Below are 19414 nucleotides of genomic sequence, written 5' to 3'. Positions count from 1 at the left end.
AAAACGTATGGATTATACATTGACTAGTAAAAAGTTCAGAAGACTGTAAAATTTTTTCTAAACAATTTTAAGCAAAAATAAAAAAAGCGTGTCGTAGCCAATACATTAAACAACTTGTTTGCAAAGTTTTAACTGTTTTAGTCAAGAATTGTTTGTGTAAGAGTGCTAAAACGTATGGATTATACATTGACGAAAGCAAGCATAGGTGTTTTTTAATGTAAAAAGTTCAGAAGACTCCAAAATTTTTTCTAAACAATTTTAAGCAAAAATAAAAAAAGCGTGTCGTAGCCAATACATTAAACAACATGTTTGCAAAGTTTTAACTGTTTTAGTCAAGAATTGTTTGTGTAAGAGTGCTAAAACGTATGGATTATACATTGACTAGTAAAAAGTTCAGAAGACTGTAAAATTTTTTCTAAACAATTTTAAGCAAAAATAAAAAAAGCGTGTCGTAGCCAATACATTAAACAACATGTTTGCAAAGTTTTAACTGTTTTAGTCAAGAATTGTTTGTGTAAGAGTGCTAAAACGTATGGATTATACATTGACGAAAGCAAGCATAGGTGTTTTTTAATGTAAAAAGTTCAGAAGGCTGTAAAATTTTTTCTAATCAATTTTAAGCAAAAATAAAAAAAGCGTGTCGTAGCCAATACATTAAACCAGTGGTCGGCACGGTGTACACTGGTGCACACTAGTGTACATGAAATTTCTTTTAGGGTGCACGAGATTTTTAAGGTGCATGAAACTTTTTTTGGGGTACATGATTTTTTTTTTCGCGCAGAAACTAAATTAAAGTTTTTTTATAAATTCTTCTACATTTAAGACATATTCAATTTTGATATCTACTTGACCATTTTGTTGTTAATATAACCACCATTTTTGTTCTTACCTAGTTCTACTCTGTTACATCATGTAAAAATTCTTCCACCACTAGCCGCCCAAAGAAAAAAACGAAGTGAGCAAATCTCATAGGTTCTTAAAACTAAACAAAAAATTATTAAGTTAACTCAACTAAACATTTAAATTTACCATTTAATAAAAAGTACCAAAACAACTGATTGTTAATTGGGGTAGTGGCAATGTATTAAATTAATCTAGTTAGTACAAGACCTGGTTGATACAAGTAAAATTAGATCGTTATAAAAATTCGATAATGGATATTAAAAGTTTATTGAAAGGATAGGGTAAACTGGTAAATTTAAAATTGTAAAAACTAACTGGGTGTTATCGAGATATTAGAAAAAAAAACAATTAAAAAAGTTTACATATTCTTAAACACTAGCGGCGCTAAAGAATGCAAATTGGGGTGCACAGAATTTTAATTTTGTGTTTTAGGGTTCACGGATTCGAAGTAGCGTGCCGAACACTGCATTAAACAACATGTTTGCAAAGTTTTAACTGTTTTAGTCAAGAATTGTTTGTGTAAGAGTGCTAAAACGTATGGATTATACATTGACTAGTAAAAAGTTCAGAAGACTGTAAATTTTTTTCTAAACAATTTTAAGCAAAAATAAAAAAAGCGTGTCGTAGCCAATACATTAAACAACATGTTTGCAAAGTTTTAACTGTTTTAGTCAAGAATTGTTTGTGTAAGAGTGCTAAAACGTATGGATTATACATTGACTAGTAAAAAGTTCAGAAGACTGTAAAATTTTTTCTAATCAATTTTAAGCAAAAGTAAAAAAAAGCGTGTCGTAGTCAATACATTAAACAACATGTTTGCAAAGTTTTAACTGTTTTAGTCAAGAATTGTTTGTGTAAGAGTGCTAAAACGTATGGATTATACATTGACGAAAGCAAGCATAGGTGTTTTTTAATGTAAAAAGTTCAGAAGACTGTAAAATTTTTTTAAAACAATTTTAAGCAAAAATAAAAAAAGCGTGTCGTAGCCATACATTAAACAACATGTTTGCAAAGTTTTAACTGTTTTAGTCAAGAATTGTTTGTGTAAGAGTGCTAAAACGTATGGATTATACATTGACGAAAGCAAGCATAGGTGTTTTTAAATGTAAAAAGTTCAGAAGGCTGTAAAATTTTTTCTAATCAATTTTAAGCAAAAATAAAAAAAGCGTGTCGTAGCTAATACATTAAACAACATGTTTGCAAAGTTTTAACTGTTTTGGTCAAGAATTGTTTGTGTAAGAGTGCTAAAATGTATGGATTATACATTGACTAGTAAAAAGTTCAGAAGACTGTAAAATTTTTTATAAACAATTTTAAGCAAAAATAAAAAAAGCGTGTCGTAGCCAATACATTAAACAACATGTTTGCAAAGTTTTAACTGTTTTAGTCAAGAATTGTTTGTGTAAGAGTGCTAAAACGTATGGATTATACATTGACAAAAGCAAGCATAGGTGTTTTTTAATGTAAAAAGTTCAGAAAACTGTAAATTTTTTTATAAACAATTTTAAGCAAAAATAAAAAAAGCGTGTCGTAGCCAATACATTAAACAACATGTTTGCAAAGTTTTAACTGTTTTAGTCAAGAATTGTTTGTGTAAGAGTGCTAAAACGTATGGATTATACATTGACGAAAGCAAGCATAGGTGTTTTTTAATGTAAAAAGGTCAGAAAACTGTTAAATTTTTTATAAACAATTTAAAGCAAAAATAAAAAAAGCGTGTCGTAGCCAATACATTAAACAACATGTTTGCAAAGTTTTAACTGTTTTAGTCAAGAATTGTTTGTGTAAGAGTGCTAAAACGTATGGATTATACATTGACTAGTAAAAAGTTCAGAAGACTGTAAAATTTTTTTTAAACAATTTTAAGCAAAAATAAAAAAAGTGTGTCGTAGCCAATACATTAAACAACATGTTTGCAAAGCTTTGACTGTTTTAGTCAAGAATTGTTTGTGTAAGAGTGCTAAAACGTATGGATTATACATTGACTAGTAAAAAGTTCAGAAGACTGTAAAATTTTTTCTAATCAATTTTAAGCAAAAATAAAAAAAGCGTGTCGTAGCCATTTCATTAAACAACATGTTTGCAAAGTTTTAACTGTTTTAGTCAAGAATTGTTTGTGTAAGAGTGCTAAAACGTATGGATTATACATTGACGAAAGCAATCATAGGTGTTTTTTAATGTAAAAAGTTCAGAAGACTGTAAAATTTTTTCTAAACAATTTTAAGCAAAAATAAAAAAAGCGTGTCGTAGCCAATACATTAAACAACATTTTTGCAAAGTTTTAACTGTTTTAGTCAAGAATTGTTTGTGTAAGAGTGCTAAAACGTATGGATTATACATTGACTAGTAAAAAGTTCAGAAGACTGTAAAATTTTTTCTAAACAATTTTAAGCAAAAATAAAAAAAGCGTGTCGTAGCCAATACATTAAAGAACATGTTTGCAAAGTTTTAACTGTTTTAGTCAAGAATTGTTTGTGTAAGAGTGCTAAAACGTAAGGATTATACATTGACTAGTAAAAAGTTCAGAAGACTGTAAAATTTTTTTAAACAATTTTAAGCAAAAATAAAAAAAGCGTGTCGTAGCCAATACATTAAACAACATGTTTGCAAAGTTTTAACTGTTTTAGTCAAGAATTGTTTGTGTAAGAGTGCTAAAACGTATGGATTATACATTGACTAGTAAAAAGTTCAGAAGACTGTAAAATTTTTTCTAATCAATTTTAAGCAAAAATAAAAAAAGAGTGTCGTAGCCAATACATTAAACAACATGTTTGCAAAGTTTTAACTGTTTTAGTCAAGAATTGTTTGTGTAAGAGTGCTAAAACGTATGGATTATACATTGACTAGTAAAAAGTTCAGAAGACTGTAAAATTTTTTCTAAACAATTTTAAGCAAAAATAAAAAAAGCGTGTCGTAGCCAATACATTAAACAACATGTTTGCAAAGTTTTAACTGTTTTAGTCAAGAATTGTTTGTGTAAGAGTGCTAAAACGTATGGATTATACATTGACGAAAGCAAGCATAGGTGTTTTTTAATGTAAAAAGTTCAGAAGGCTGTAAAATTTTTTCTAATCAATTTTAAGCAAAAATAAAAAAAGCGTGTCGTAGCCAATACATTAAACAACATGTTTGCAAAGTTTTTAACTGTTTTAGTCAAGAATTGTTTGTGTAAGAGTGCTAAAACGTATGGATTATACATTGACGAAAGCAAGCATAGGTGTTTTTTTAATGTAAAAAGTTCAGAAGGCTGTAAAATTTTTTCTAATCAATTTTAAGCAAAAATAAAAAAAGCGTGTCGTAGCCAATACATTTAACATCATGTTTGCAAAGTTTTAACTGTTTTAGTCAAGAATTGTTTGTGTAAGAGTGCTAACATGTATGGATTATACATTGACGAAAGCAAGCATAGGTGTTTTTTAATATAAAAAGTTCAGAAGGCTGTAAAATTTTTTCTAATCAATTTTAAGCAAAAATAAAAAAAGCGTGTCGTAGCCATTTCATTAAACAACATGTTTGCAAAGTTTTAACTGTTTTAGTCAAGAATTGTTTGTGTAAGAGTGCTAAAACGTATGGATTATACATTGACGAAAGCAATCATAGGTGTTTTTTAATGTAAAAAGTTCAGAAGACTGTAAAATTTTTTCTAAACAATTTTAAGCAAAAATAAAAAAAGCGTGTCGTAGCCATTACATTAAACAACATGTTTGCAAAGTTTTAACTGTTTTAGTCAAGAATTGTTTGTGTAAGAGTGCTAAAACGTATGGATTATACATTGACTAGTAAAAAGTTCAGAAGACTGTAAAATTTTTTCTAAACAATTTTAAGCAAAAATAAAAAAAGCGTGTCGTAGCCAATACATTAAACAATATGTTTGCAAAGTTTTTAACTGTATTAGTCAAGAATTGTTTGTGTAAGAGTGCTAAAACGTATGGATTATACATTGACGAAAGCAAGCATAGGTGTTTTTTTAATGTAAACAGTTCAGAAGACTGTAAAATTTTTTTTAATCAATTTTAAGCAAAAATAAAAAAAACGTGTCGTAGCTAATACATTAAACAACATGTTTGCAAAGTTTTAACTGTTTTAGTCAAGAATTGTTTGTGTAAGAGTGCTAAAACGTATGGATTATACATTGACTAGTAAAAAGTTCAGAAGACTGTAAAATTTTTTCTAAACAATTTTAAGCAAAAATAATAAAAGCGTGTCGTAGCCAATACATTAAACAACATGTTTGCAAAGTTTTAACTGTTTTAGTCAAGAATTGTTTGTGTAAGAGTGCTAAAACGTATGGATTATACATTGACTAGTAAAAAGTTCAGAAGACTGTAAAATTTTTTTAAACAATTTTAAGCAAAAATAAAAAAAGCGTGTCGTAGCCAATACATTAAACAACATGTTTGCAAAGTTTTAACTGTTTTAGTCAAGAATTGTTTGTGTAAGAGTGCTAAAACGTATGGATTATACATTGACTAGTAAAAAGTTCAGAAGACTGTAAAATTTTTTCTAATCAATTTTAAGCAAAAATAAAAAAATCCTGTCGTAGCCAATACATTAAACAACATGTTTGCAAAGTTTTAACTGTTTTAGTCAAGAATTGTTTGTGTAAGAGTGCTAAAACGTATGGATTATACATTGACTAGTAAAAAGTTCAGAAGACTGTAAAATTTTTTCTAAACAATTTTAAGCAAAAATAAAAAAAGCGTGTCGTAGCCAATACATTAAACAACATGTTTGCAAAGTTTTAACTGTTTTAGTCAAGAATTGTTTGTGTAAGAGTGCTAAAACGTATGGATTATACATTGACGAAAGCAAGCATAGGTGTTTTTTAATGTAAAAAGTTCAGAAGGCTGTAAAATTTTTTCTAATCATTTTTAAGCAAAAATAAAAAAAGCGTGTCGTAGCCAATACATTAAACAACATGTTTGCAAAGTTTTAACTGTTTTAGTCAAGAATTGTTTGTGTAAGAGTGCTAAAACGTATGGATTATACATTGACTAGTAAAAAGTTCAGAAGACTGTAAAATTTTTTCTAAACAATTTTAAGCAAAAATAAAAAAAGCGTGTCGTAGCCAATACATTAAACAACATTTTTGCAAAGTTTTAACTGTTTTAGTCAAGAATTGTTTGTGTAAGAGTGCTAAAACGTATGGATTATACATTGACGAAAGCAAGCATAGGTGTTTTTTAATGTAAAAAGTTCAGAAGGCTGTAAAATTTTTTCTAATCAATTTTAAGCAAAAATAAAAAAAGCGTGTCGTAGCCAATACATTAAACAACATGTTTGCAAAGTTTTAACTGTTTTAGTCAAGAATTGTTTGTGTAAGAGTGCTAAAACGTATGGATTATACATTGACTAGTAAAAAGTTCAGAAGACTGTAAAATTTTTTCTAAACAATTTTAAGCAAAAATAAAAAAAGCGTGTCGTAGCCAATACATTAAACAACATGTTTGCAAAGTTTTAACTGTTTTAGTCAAGAATTGTTTGTGTAAGAGTGCTAAAACGTATGGATTATACATTGACGAAAGCAAGGATAGGTGTTTTTTAATGTAAAAAGTTCAGAAGGCTGTAAAATTTTTTCTAATCAATTTTAAGCAAAAATAAAAAAAGCGTGTCGTAGCCAATACATTAAACAACATGTTTGCAAAGTTTTAACTGTTTTAGTCAAGAATTGTTTGTGTAAGAGTGCTAAAACGTATGGATTATACATTGACGAAAGCAAGCATAGGTGTTTTTTTAATGTAAAAAGTTCAGAAGACTGTAAAATTTTTTTTAAACAATTTTAAGCAAAAATAAAAAAAGCGTGTCGTAGCCAATACATTAAACAACATGTTTGCAAAGTTTTAACTGTTTTAGTCAAGAATTGTTTGTGTAAGAGTGCTAAAACGTATGGATTATACATTGACGAAAGCAAGCATAGGTGTTTTTTAATGTAAAAAGTTCAGAAGGCTGTAAAATTTTTTCTAAACAATTTTAAGCAAAAATAAAACAAGCGTGTCGTAGCCAATACATTAAACATCATGTTTGCAAAGTTTTAACTGTTTTAGTCAAGAATTGTTTGTGTAAGAGTGCTAAAACGTATGGATTAAACATGACGAAAGCAAGCATAGGTGTTTTTTAATGTAAAAAGTTCAGAAGGCTGTAAAATTTTTTCTAATCAATTTTAAGCAAAAATAAAATAAGCGTGTCGTAGCCAATACATTAAACATCATGTTTGCAAAGTTTTAACTGTTTTAGTCAAGAATTGTTTGTGTAAGAGTGCTAAAACGTATGGATTATACATTGACGAAAGCAAGCATAGGTGTTTTTTAATGTAAAAAGTTCAGAAGGCTGTAAAATTTTGTCTAATCAATTTTAAGCAAAAATAAAAAAAGCGTGTCGTAGCCAATACATTAAACAACATGTTTGCAAAGTTTTAACTGTATTAGTCAAGAATTGTTTGTGTAAGAGTGCTAAAACGTAGGGATTATACATTGACTAGTAAAAAGTTCAGAAGACTGTAAAATTTTTTTTAAACAATTCTAAGCAAAAATAAAAAAAGCGTGTCGTAGCCAATACATTAAACAACATGTTTGCAAAGTTTTAACTGTTTTAGTAAAGAATTGTTTGTGTAAGAGTGCTAAAACGTATGGATTATACATTGACTAGTAAAAAGTTCAGAAGACTGTAAAATTTTTTCTAAACAATTTTAAGCAAAAATAAAAAAAGCGTGTCGTAGCCAATACATTAAACAACATGTTTGCAAAGTTTTAACTGTTTTAGTCAAGAATTGTTTGTGTAAGAGTGCTAAAACGTATGGATTATACATTGACGAAAGCAAGCATAGGTGTTTTTTAATGTAAAAAGTTCAGAAGGCTGTAAAATTTTTTCTAATCAATTTTAAGCAAAAATAAAAAAAGCGTGTCGTAGCCAATACATTAAACAACATGTTTGCAAAGTTTTAACTGTTTTAGTCAAGAATTGTTTGTGTAATAGTGCTAAAACGTATGGATTATACATTGACTAGTAAAAAGTTCAGAAGACTGTAAAATTTTTTCTAAACAATTTTAAGCAAAAATAAAAAAAGCGTGTCGTAGCCAATACATTAAACCAGTGCTTCTAAATTGGGGTTCCGCGGAACCCTAGGGTTCCGCGACGCCTTTCAGGGGTTCCGTGAAGCCTTTCGAAATTCAAAAAAGAAATTTGAAAGAAAAAAAAAAACATAAATCAAAAAACTTCAAAAAAAATGGAACACATAAAATGGAAAACATATATAATTATAGCATTAATTGATCTGCTTAGTGAATATCTAGAGGTAGGACTTTTGATGGGTATTCATTAATAATAGGTGTCCTGGTTGCGCAAGTTTTTGCAAATTTATTGAATTTCTATAGTGAAGTCATGAAAACACTGGTATTATCACTAAAGCAAACAATGTAGGAGCATTCAAAACATATTCTAAATGTTTACACAATAAAACTAAACAAAATATTTCTAATTTCACTATTGATCTGTGCGAGGAGGTTGCATTAAAAGCAGTTGTTAAAAAACTTAGAACAATTCCTCTGTCTAATGACACCATCCAATCCAGGGTCATAAAGATGGCTAGTGATACGGAGGATCAACTACTGAAGAAATTAAAAGCCAGTCTGTTTTATGCTGTGCAACTATACGAGTCCACTGATGTAAGCGGCAAAGCCTTGTTACTCGTTTTTGTTAGATATTGTGGGCATGAAGGATTCAACGAAGATATATTATTTTGTGTATAATTACCCACAAAAACAACTTCTGTTGAAGTAATGAAATGTGTCGAAAATTATTTCATCAGCAAGGGTTCAGAGTGGAATAAATGTGTCGGCATTTGTGCTGACGGTGCAGCGTCTATGACTTGGTCCAAAAATGGTGTAAGGAAAATGAAGGATTCACTTGAAGCTAAACGGATATATTGTTTTTTACATAGAGAAAATTTGGCAACAAAACATCTTTCTTCTTGTTTACAAGAAATTCTCTCAGCTTCGATTAAAACTGTTAATTTTCTAAACAAAAGTGACACAAAGGCCAGATGTTTCAAAGACCTATGTAAAAGTTTAGATGCTAACCATCTGCGACTTCTTTATCATAACGAAGTTCGCTGGCTGTCGAAGGGGTGGACACTAGTTCGTCTCGTTGAATAAAGAAGCAAGTGTTCACTTTTCTTATAGATGAAGGCTCAGAATTAGTGAAGTTATTTGAAGATTTTAATTTTTTGGCCAGGTTAGCTTATCTCACCGATATTTACGAAGAATTGAACGCTTTGAACTTAAGCATGCAAGGGAAGCAAAATTCCATTTTTGTCATGACAGACAAGATTTACGCGTTTAAAAATAGAATTAACTTTTGGAAGAAAAAGGTTAGCAATGGTAATTTTGCGATGTTTCACCGGTTTGATAAAGCTCATGAAAAATGCATAGAATTCATCTTTTCTGAAGAAATATACAACCACCTTGATCCTTTGTCTATAAAGTTTTAACATTACTTTCCTGAAGATGTTCGCATCGGAAATTTATTGATTCTGAATCTTTTTATGTGTGATATTGCTTCAGAATAAGTGAATATTCCTACAGATACAGAAAACGAACTGCCGCAACTAGCTGAAGATAGCAATTTAAAACTGAGTTTCAAAGGGAAGGAACTTTTAAATTTTTGGATATGTGCAATTTCAGAGTACCCCGTCTTAGTAAAGCGTGCAGTAAAATTTATTTTACCATTCACCACCACTTATCTTTGCGAGTCCGGCTTTTCGCGTGTAACAAACATTAAAACGAAGCAAAGGAACTGTATGCTGACTCCAACCTTATCTGCCTGTCTCCGTCTTAGTCTATCCAAAATCCAGCTGCGCATTGACATGCTTGTTGCTAAACACAGGTTCAAGTTTCGCACTATATGTTTTTTATTTATTTTTGTTAGGTATCTTACCAGTTTATTACAGTAGTCTGTGAATTCGATTAGGTTCATGTTCATTTCGTTATTGTTTGTAGCTCTCATTTTGTTTTTATTATGCAAGGAAAGATTTTTATGACGTTGCGATTAATCATGTTTGTTTTCGTTTATTTATTATAGAATCATAAAATACCTATTGCTTCTGGCGCACTTTGAGTTTGACTCGACTTAATACTATTACAATTGGTATGATTTCTAACAATGATATAGTTTTGCTAAAAAATTCGTTTTTTACTGAAATTGTATTGTTTTGTGCAGGAAATATTATATTAAACATTTTATGTAAAATTAAATTAGGGGTTCCGCGAAAAGTTGAACTTTGGAAAAGGGTTCCGCCACTAGAAAAAGGTTCAGAAGCACTGCATTAAACAACATGTTTGCAAAGTTTTAACTGTTTTAGTCAAGAATTGTTTGTGTAAGAGTGCTAAAACGTATGGATTATACATTGACGAAAGCAAGGATAGGTGTTTTTTAATGTAAAAAGTTCAGAAGGCTGTAAAATTTTTTCTAATCAATTTTAAGCAAAAATAAAAAAAGCGTGTCGTAGCCAATACATTAAACAACATGTTTGCAAAGTTTTAACTGTTTTAGTCAAGAATTGTTTGTGTAAGAGTGCTAAAACGTATGGATTATACATTAACGAAAGCAAGCATAGGTGTTTTTTTAATGTAAAAAGTTCAGAAGACTGTAAAATTTTTTTTAAACAATTTTAAGCAAAAATAAAAAAAGCGTGTCGTAGCCAATACATTAAACAACATGTTTGCAAAGTTTTAACTGTTTTAGTCAAGAATTGTTTGTGTAAGAGTGCTAAAACGTATGGATTATACATTGACGAAAGCAAGCATAGGTGTTTTTTAATGTAAAAAGTTCAGAAGGCTGTAAAATTTTTTTCTAATCAATTTTAAGCAAAAATAAAAAAAGCGTGTCGTAGCCAATACATTAAACATCATGTTTGCAAAGTTTTAACTGTTTTAGTCAAGAATTGTTTGTGTAAGAGTGCTAAAACGTATGGATTATACATGACGAAAGCAAGCATAGGTGTTTTTTAATGTAAAAAGTTCAGAAGGCTGTAAAATTTTTTCTAATCAATTTTAAGCAAAAATAAAATAAGCGTGTCGTAGCCAATACATTAAACATCATGTTTGCAAAGTTTTAACTGTTTTAGTCAAGAATTGTTTGTGTAAGAGTGCTAAAACGTATGGATTATACATTGACGAAAGCAAGCATAGGTGTTTTTTAATGTAAAAAGTTCAGAAGGCTGTAAAATTTTGTCTAATCAATTTTAAGCAAAAATAAAAAAAGCGTGTCGTAGCCAATACATTAAACAACATGTTTGCAAAGTTTTAACTGTATTAGTCAAGAATTGTTTGTGTAAGAGTGCTAAAACGTAGGGATTATATATTGACTAGTAAAAAGTTCAGAAGACTGTAAAATTTTTTTTAAACAATTCTAAGCAAAAATAAAAAAAGCGTGTCGTAGCCAATACATTAAACAACATGTTTGCAAAGTTTTAACTGTTTTAGTCAAGAATTGTTTGTGTAAGAGTGCTAAAACGTATGGATTATACATTGACTAGTAAAAAGTTCAGAAGACTGTAAAATTTTTTCTAAACAATTTTAAGCAAAAATAAAAAAAGCGTGTCGTAGCCAATACATTAAACAACATGTTTGCAAAGTTTTAACTGTTTTAGTCAAGAATTGTTTGTGTAAGAGTGCTAAAACGTATGGATTATACATTGACGAAAGCAAGCATAGGTGTTTTTTAATGTAAAAAGTTCAGAAGTCTGTAAAATTTTTTCTAATCAATTTTAAGCAAAAATAAATAAAAGCGTGTCGTAGCCAATACATTAAACAACATGTTTGCAAAGTTTTAACTGTTTTAGTCAAGAATTGTTTGTGTAAGAGTGCTAAAACGTATGGATTATACATTGACTAGTAAAAAGTTCAGAAGACTAAAATTTTTTCTAAACAATTTTAAGCAAAAATAAAAAAAGCGTGTCGTAGCCAATACATTAAACAACATGTTTGCAAAGTTTTAACTGTTTTAGTCAAGAATTGTTTGTGTAAGAGTGCTAAAACGTATGGATTATACATTGACGAAAGCAAGCATAGGTGTTTTTTAATGTAAAAAGTTCAGAAGGCTGTAAAATTTTTTCTAATCAATTTTAAGCAAAAATAAAAAAAGCGTGTCGTAGCCAATACATTAAACAACATGTTTGCAAAGTTTTAACTGTATTAGTCAAGAATTGTTTGTGTAAGAGTGCTAAAACGTAGGGATTATATATTGACTAGTAAAAAGTTCAGAAGACTGTAAAATTTTTTTTAAACAATTCTAAGCAAAAATAAAAAAAGCGTGTCGTAGCCAATACATTAAACAACATGTTTGCAAAGTTTTAACTGTTTTAGTCAAGAATTGTTTGTGTAAGAGTGCTAAAACGTATGGATTATACATTGACTAGTAAAAAGTTCAGAAGACTGTAAAATTTTTTCTAAACAATTTTAAGCAAAAATAAAAAAAGCGTGTCGTAGCCAATACATTAAACAACATGTTTGCAAAGTTTTAACTGTTTTAGTCAAGAATTGTTTGTGTAAGAGTGCTAAAACGTATGGATTATACATTGACGAAAGCAAGCATAGGTGTTTTTTAATGTAAAAAGTTCAGAAGTCTGTAAAATTTTTTCTAATCAATTTTAAGCAAAAATAAATAAAAGCGTGTCGTAGCCAATACATTAAACAACATGTTTGCAAAGTTTTAACTGTTTTAGTCAAGAATTGTTTGTGTAAGAGTGCTAAAACGTATGGATTATACATTGACTAGTAAAAAGTTCAGAAGACTAAAATTTTTTCTAAACAATTTTAAGCAAAAATAAAAAAAGCGTGTCGTAGCCAATACATTAAACAACATGTTTGCAAAGTTTTAACTGTTTTAGTCAAGAATTGTTTGTGTAAGAGTGCTAAAACGTATGGATTATACATTGACGAAAGCAAGCATAGGTGTTTTTTAATGTAAAAAGTTCAGAAGGCTGTAAAATTTTTTCTAATCAATTTTAAGCAAAAATAAAAAAAGCGTGTCGTAGCCAATACATTAAACAACATGTTTGCAAAGTTTTAACTGTTTTAGTCAAGAATTGTTTGTATAAGAAGGCTAAAACGTTTGGATTATACATTGACTAGTAAAAAGTTCAGAAGACTGTAAAATTTTTTCTTAACAATTTTAAGCAAAAATAAAAAAAGCGTGTCGTAGCCAATACATTAAACAACATGTTTGCAAAGTTTTAACTGTTTTAGTCAAGAATTGTTTGTGTAAGAGTGCTAAAACGTATGGATTATACATTGACTAGTAAAAAGTTCAGAAGACTGTAAAATTTTTTCTAAACAATTTTAAGCAAAAATAAAAAAAGCGTATCGTAGCCAATACATTAAACAACATGTTTGCAAAGTTTTAACTGTTTTAGTCAAGAATTGTTTGTGTAAGAGTGCTAAAACGTATGGATTATACATTGACGAAAGCAAGCATAGGTGTTTTTTAATGTAAAAAGTTCAGAAGACTGTAAAATTTTTTCTAATCAATTTTATGCAAAAATAAAAAAAGTGTGTCGTAGCCAATACATTAAACAACATGTTTGCAAAGTTTTAACTGTTTTAGTCAAGAATTGTTTGTGTAAGAGTGCTAAAACGTATAGATTATACATTGACTAGTAAAAAGTTCAGAAGACTGTAAAATTTTTTCTAAACAATTTTAAGCAAAAATAAAAAAATCGTGTCGTAGCCAATACATTAAACAACATGTTTGCAAAGTTTTAACTGTTTTAGTCAAGAATTGTTTGTGTAAGAGTGCTAAAACGTATGGATTATACATTGACTAGTAAAAAAATTAGAAGACTGTAAAATTTTTTCTAAACAATTTTAAGCAAAAATAAAAAAAGCGTGTCGTAGCCAATACATTAAACAACATGTTTGCAAAGTTTTAACTGTTTTAATCAAGAATTGTTTGTGTAAGAGTGCTAAAACGTATGGATTATACATTGACGAAAGCAAGCATAGGTGTTTTTTAATGTAAAAAGTTCAGAAGACTGTAAAATTTTTTCTAAACAATTTTAAGCAAAAATAAAAAAAGCGTGTCGTAGCCAATACATTAAACAACATGTTTGCAAAGTTTTAACTTTTTTAGTCAAGAATTGTTTGTGTGAGAGTGCTAAAACGTATGGATTATACATTGACGAAAGCAAGCATAGGTGTTTTTTAATGTAAAAAGTTCAGAAGACTGTAAAATTTTTTCTAAACAATTTTAAGCAAAAATAAAAAAAGCGTGTCGTAGCCAATACATTAAACAACATTTTTGCAAAGTTTTAACTGTTTTAGTCAAGAATTGTTTGTGTAAGAGTGCTAAAACGTATGGATTATACATTGACTAGTAAAAAGTTCAGAAGACTTTAAAATTTTTTTTAAACAATTTTAAGCAAAAATAAAAAAAGCGTGTCGTAGCCAATACATTAAACAACATGTTTGCAAAGTTTAAACGGTTTTAGTCAAGAATTGTTTGTGTAAGAGTGCTAAAACGTATGGATTATACATTGACTAGTAAAAAGTTCAGAAGACTGTAAAATTTTTTCTAAACAATTTTAAGCAAAAATAAAAAAAGCGTGTCGTAGCCAATACATTAAACAACATGTTTGCAAAGTTTTAACTGTTTTAGTCAAGAATTGTTTGTGTAAGAGAGCTAAAACGTATGGATTAAACATTGACGAAAGCAAGCATAGGTGTTTTTTAATGTAAAAAGTTCAGAAGGCTGTAAAATTTTTTTCTAATCAATTTTAAGCAAAAATAAAAAAAGCGTGTCGTAGCCAATACATTAAACAACATGTTTGCAAAGTTTTAACTGTTTTAGTCAAGAATTGTTTGTGTAAGAGTGCTTAAACGTATGGATTATACATTGACTAGTAAAAAGTTCAGAAGACTGTAAAATTTTTTCTAAACAATTTTAAGCAAAAAAAAAAAAAAGCGTCTCGTAGCCAATACATTAAACAACATGTTTGCAAAGTTTTAACTGTTTTAGTCAAGAATTGTTTGTGTAAGAGTGCTAAAACGTATGGATTATACATTGACTAGTAAAAAGTTCAGAAGACTGTAAAATTTTTTCTAAACAATTTTAAGCAAAAATAAAAAAAGCGTGTCGTAGCCAATACATTAAACAACATGTTTGCAAAGTTTTAACTGTTTTAGTCAAGAATTGTTTGTGTAAGAGTGCTAAAACGTATGGATTATACATTGACGAAAGCAAGCATCGGTGTTTTTTAATGTAAAAAGTTCAGAAGTCTGTAAAATTTTTTCTAATCAATTTTAAGCAAAAATAAATAAAAGCGTGTCGTAGCCAATACATTAAACAACATGTTTGCAAAGTTTTAACTGTTTTAGTCAAGAATTGTTTGTGTAAGAGTGCTAAAACGTATGGATTATACATTGACTAGTAAAAAGTTTAGAAGACTAAAATTTTTTCTAAACAATTTTAAGCAAAAATAAAAAAAGAGTGTCGTAGCCAATACATTAAACAACATGTTTGCAAAGTTTTAACTGTTTTAGTCAAGAATTGTTTGTGTAAGAGTGCTAAAACGTATGGATTATACATTGACGAAAGCAAGCATAGGTGTTTTTTAATGTAAAAAGTTCAGAAGGATGTAAAATTTTTTCTAATCAATTTTAAGCAAAAATAAAAAAAGCGTGTCGTAGCCAATACATTAAACAACATGTTTGCAAAGTTTTAACTGTTTTAGTCAAGAATTGTTTGTATAAGAAGGCTAAAACGTTTGGATTATACATTGACTAGTAAAAAGTTCAGAAGACTGTAAAATTTTTTCTTAACAATTTTAAGCAAAAATAAAAAAAGCGTGTCGTAGCCAATACATTAAACAACATGTTTGCAAAGTTTTAACTGTTTTAGTCAAGAATTGTTTGTGTAAGAGTGCTAAAACGTATGGATTATACATTGACTAGTAAAAAGTTCAGAAGACTGTAAAATTTTTTCTAAACAATTTTAAGCAAAAATAAAAAAAGCGTATCGTAGCCAATACATTAAACAACATATTTGCAAAGTTTTAACTTTTTTAGTCAAGAATTGTTTGTGTGAGAGTGCTAAAACGTATGGATTATACATTGACTAGTAAAAAGTTCAGAAGACTGTAAAATTTTTTCTAAACAATTTTAAGCAAAAATAAAAAAAGCGTGTCGTAGCCAATACATTAAACAACATGTTTGCAAAGTTTTAACTTTTTTAGTCAAGAATTGTTTGTGTGAGAGTGCTAAAACGTATGGATTATACATTGACGAAAGCAAGCATAGGTGTTTTTTAATGTAAAAAGTTCAGAAGACTGTAAAATTTTTTCTAAACAATTTTAAGCAAAAATAAAAAAAGGCGTGTCGTAGCCAATACATTAAACAACATTTTTGCAAAGTTTTAACTGTTTTAGTCAAGAATTGTTTGTGTAAGAGTGCTAAAACGTATGGATTATACATTGACTAGTAAAAAGTTCAGAAGACTTTAAAATTTTTTTTAAACAATTTTAAGCAAAAATAAAAAAAGCGTGTCGTAGCCAATACATTAAACAACATGTTTGCAAAGTTTAAACGGTTTTAGTCAAGAATTGTTTGTGTAAGAGTGCTAAAACGTATGGATTATACATTGACTAGTAAAAAGTTCAGAAGACTGTAAAATTTTTTTTAAACAATTTTAAGCAAAAATAAAAAAAGCGTGTCGTAGCCAATACATTAAACAACATGTTTGCAAAGTTTTAACTGTTTTAGTCAAGAATTGTTTGTGTAAGAGAGCTAAAACGTATGGATTAAACATTGACGAAAGCAAGCATAGGTGTTTTTTAATGTAAAAAGTTCAGAAGGCTGTAAAATTTTTTCTAATCGATTTTAAGCAAAAATAAAAAAAGCGTGTCGTAGCCAATACATTAAACAACATGTTTGCAAAGTTTTAACTGTTTTAGTCAAGAATTGTTTGTGTAAGAGTGCTTAAACGTATGGATTATACATTGACTAGTAAAAAGTTCAGAAGACTGTAAAATTTTTTCTAAACAATTTTAAGCAAAAAAAAAAAAAGCGTCTCGTAGCCAATACATTAAACAACATGTTTGCAAACTTTTAACTGTTTTAGTCAAGAATTGTTTGTGTAAGAGTGCTAAAACGTATGGATTATACATTGACGAAAGCAAGCATAGGTGTTTTTTAATGTAAAAAGTTCAGAAGGCTGTAAAATTTTTTCTAAACAATTTTAAGCAAAAATAAAAAAAGCGTGTAGTAGCCAATACATTAAACAACATGTTTGCAAAGTTTTAACTGTTTTAGTCAAGAAATGTTTGTGTAAGAGTGCTAAAACGTATGGATTATACATTGACTAGTTAAAAGTTCAGAAGACTGTAAAAATTTTTTTTAACAATTTTAAGCAAAAATAAAAAAAGCGTGTCGTAGCCAATACATTAAACAACATGTTTGCAAAGTTTTAACTGTTTTAGTCAAGAATTGTTTGTGTAAGAGTGTTAAAACGTATGGATTATACAATGACGAAAGCAAGCATAGGTGTTTTTTAATGTAAAAAGTTCAGAAGGCTGTAAAATTTTTTCTAATCAATTTTAAGCAAAAATAAAAAAAGCTTGTCGTAGCCAATACATTAAACAACATATTTGCAAAGTTTTAACTGTTTTAGTCAAGAATTGTTTGTGTAAGAGTGCTAAAACGTATGGATTATACATTGACTAGTAAAAAGTTCAGAAGACTGTAAAATTTTTTCTAAACAATTTTAAGCAAAAAAAAAAAAGCGTCTCGTAGCCAATACATTAAACAACATGTTTGCAAAGTTTTAACTGTTTTAGTCAAGAATTGTTTGCGTAAGAGTGCTAAAACGTATGGATTATACATTGACTAGTAAAAAGTTCAGAAGACTGTAAAATTTTTTCTAAACAATTTTAAGCAAAAATAAAAAAAGAGTGTCGTAGCCAATACTATAAACAACATGTTTGCAAAGTTTTAACTGTTTTAGTCAAGAATTGTTTGTGTAAGAGTGCTAAAACGTATGGATTATACATTGACGAAAGCAAGCATAGGTGTTTTTTAATGTAAAAAGTTCAGAAGGCTGTAAAATTTTTTCTAAACAATTTTAAGCAAAAATAAAAAAAGCGTGTCGTAGCCAATACATTAAACAACATGTTTGCAAAGTTTTAACTGTTTTAGTCCAGAATTGTTTGTGTAAGAGTGCTAAAACGTATGGATTATACATTGACTAGTAAAAAGTTCAGAAGACTGTAAATTTTTTTCTAAACAATTTTAAGCAAAAATAAAAAAGCTTGTCGTAGCCAATACATTAAACAACATGTTTGCAAAGTTTTAACTGTTTTAGTCAAGAATTGTTTGTGTAAGAGTGCTAAAACGTATGGATTATACATTGACTAGTAAAAAAATTAGAAGACTGTAAAAATTTTTCTAAACAATTTTAATCAAAAATAAAATAAGCGTGTCGTAGCCAATACATAAAACAACATGTTTGCAAAGTTTTAACTGTTTTAATCAAGAATTGTTTGTGTAAGAGTGCTAAAACGTATGGATTATACATTGACGAAAGCAAGCATAGGTGTTTTTTAATGTAAAAAGTTCAGAAGACTGTAAAATTTTTTCTAAACAATTTTAAGCAAAAATAAAAAAAGCGTGTCGTAGCCAATACATTAAACAACATGTTTGCAAAGTTTTAACTTTTTTAGTCAAGAATTGTTTGTGTGAGAGTGCTAAAACGTATGGATTATACATTGACGAAAGCAAGCATAGGTGTTTTTTAATGTAAAAAGTTCAGAAGACTGTAAAATTTTTTCTAAACAATTTTAAGCAAAAATAAAAAAAGCGTGTCGTAGCCAATACATTAAACAACATTTTTGCAAAGTTTTAACTGTTTTAGTCAAGAATTGTTTGTGTAAGAGTGCTAAAACGTATGGATTATACATTGACTAGTAAAAAGTTCAGAAGACTTTAAAATTTTTTTTAAACAATTTTAAGCAAAAATAAAAAAAGCGTGTCGTAGCCAATACATTAAACAACATGTTTGCAAAGTTTAAACGGTTTTAGTCAAGAATTGTTTGTGTAAGAGTGCTAAAACGTATGGATTATACATTGACTAGTAAAAAGTTCAGAAGACTGTAAAATTTTTTCTAAACAATTTTAAGCAAAAATAAAAAAAGCGTGTCGTAGCCAATACATTAAACAACATGTTTGCAAAGTTTTAACTGTTTTAGTCAAGAATTGTTTGTGTAAGAGAGCTAAAACGTATGGATTATACATTGACTAGTAAAAAGTTCAGAAGACTGTAAAATTTTTTCTTAACAATTTTAAGCAAAAATAAAAAAAGCGTGTCGTAGCCAATACATTAAACAACATGTTTGCAAAGTTTTAACTGTTTTAGTCAAGAATTGTTTGTGTAAGAGTGCTAAAACGTATGGATTATACATTGACTAGTAAAAAGTTCAGAAGACTGTAAAATTTTTTCTAAACAATTTTAAGCAAAAATAAAAAAA

This window comes from Thalia democratica, chromosome 6 (assembly GCF_965202585.1).
Source record: "Thalia democratica chromosome 6, ktThaDemo2.hap1.1, whole genome shotgun sequence".
Classification (NCBI taxonomy): Eukaryota; Metazoa; Chordata; class Thaliacea; order Salpida; family Salpidae; genus Thalia; species Thalia democratica.
Note: the sequence above shows the minus strand (reverse complement) of the source record.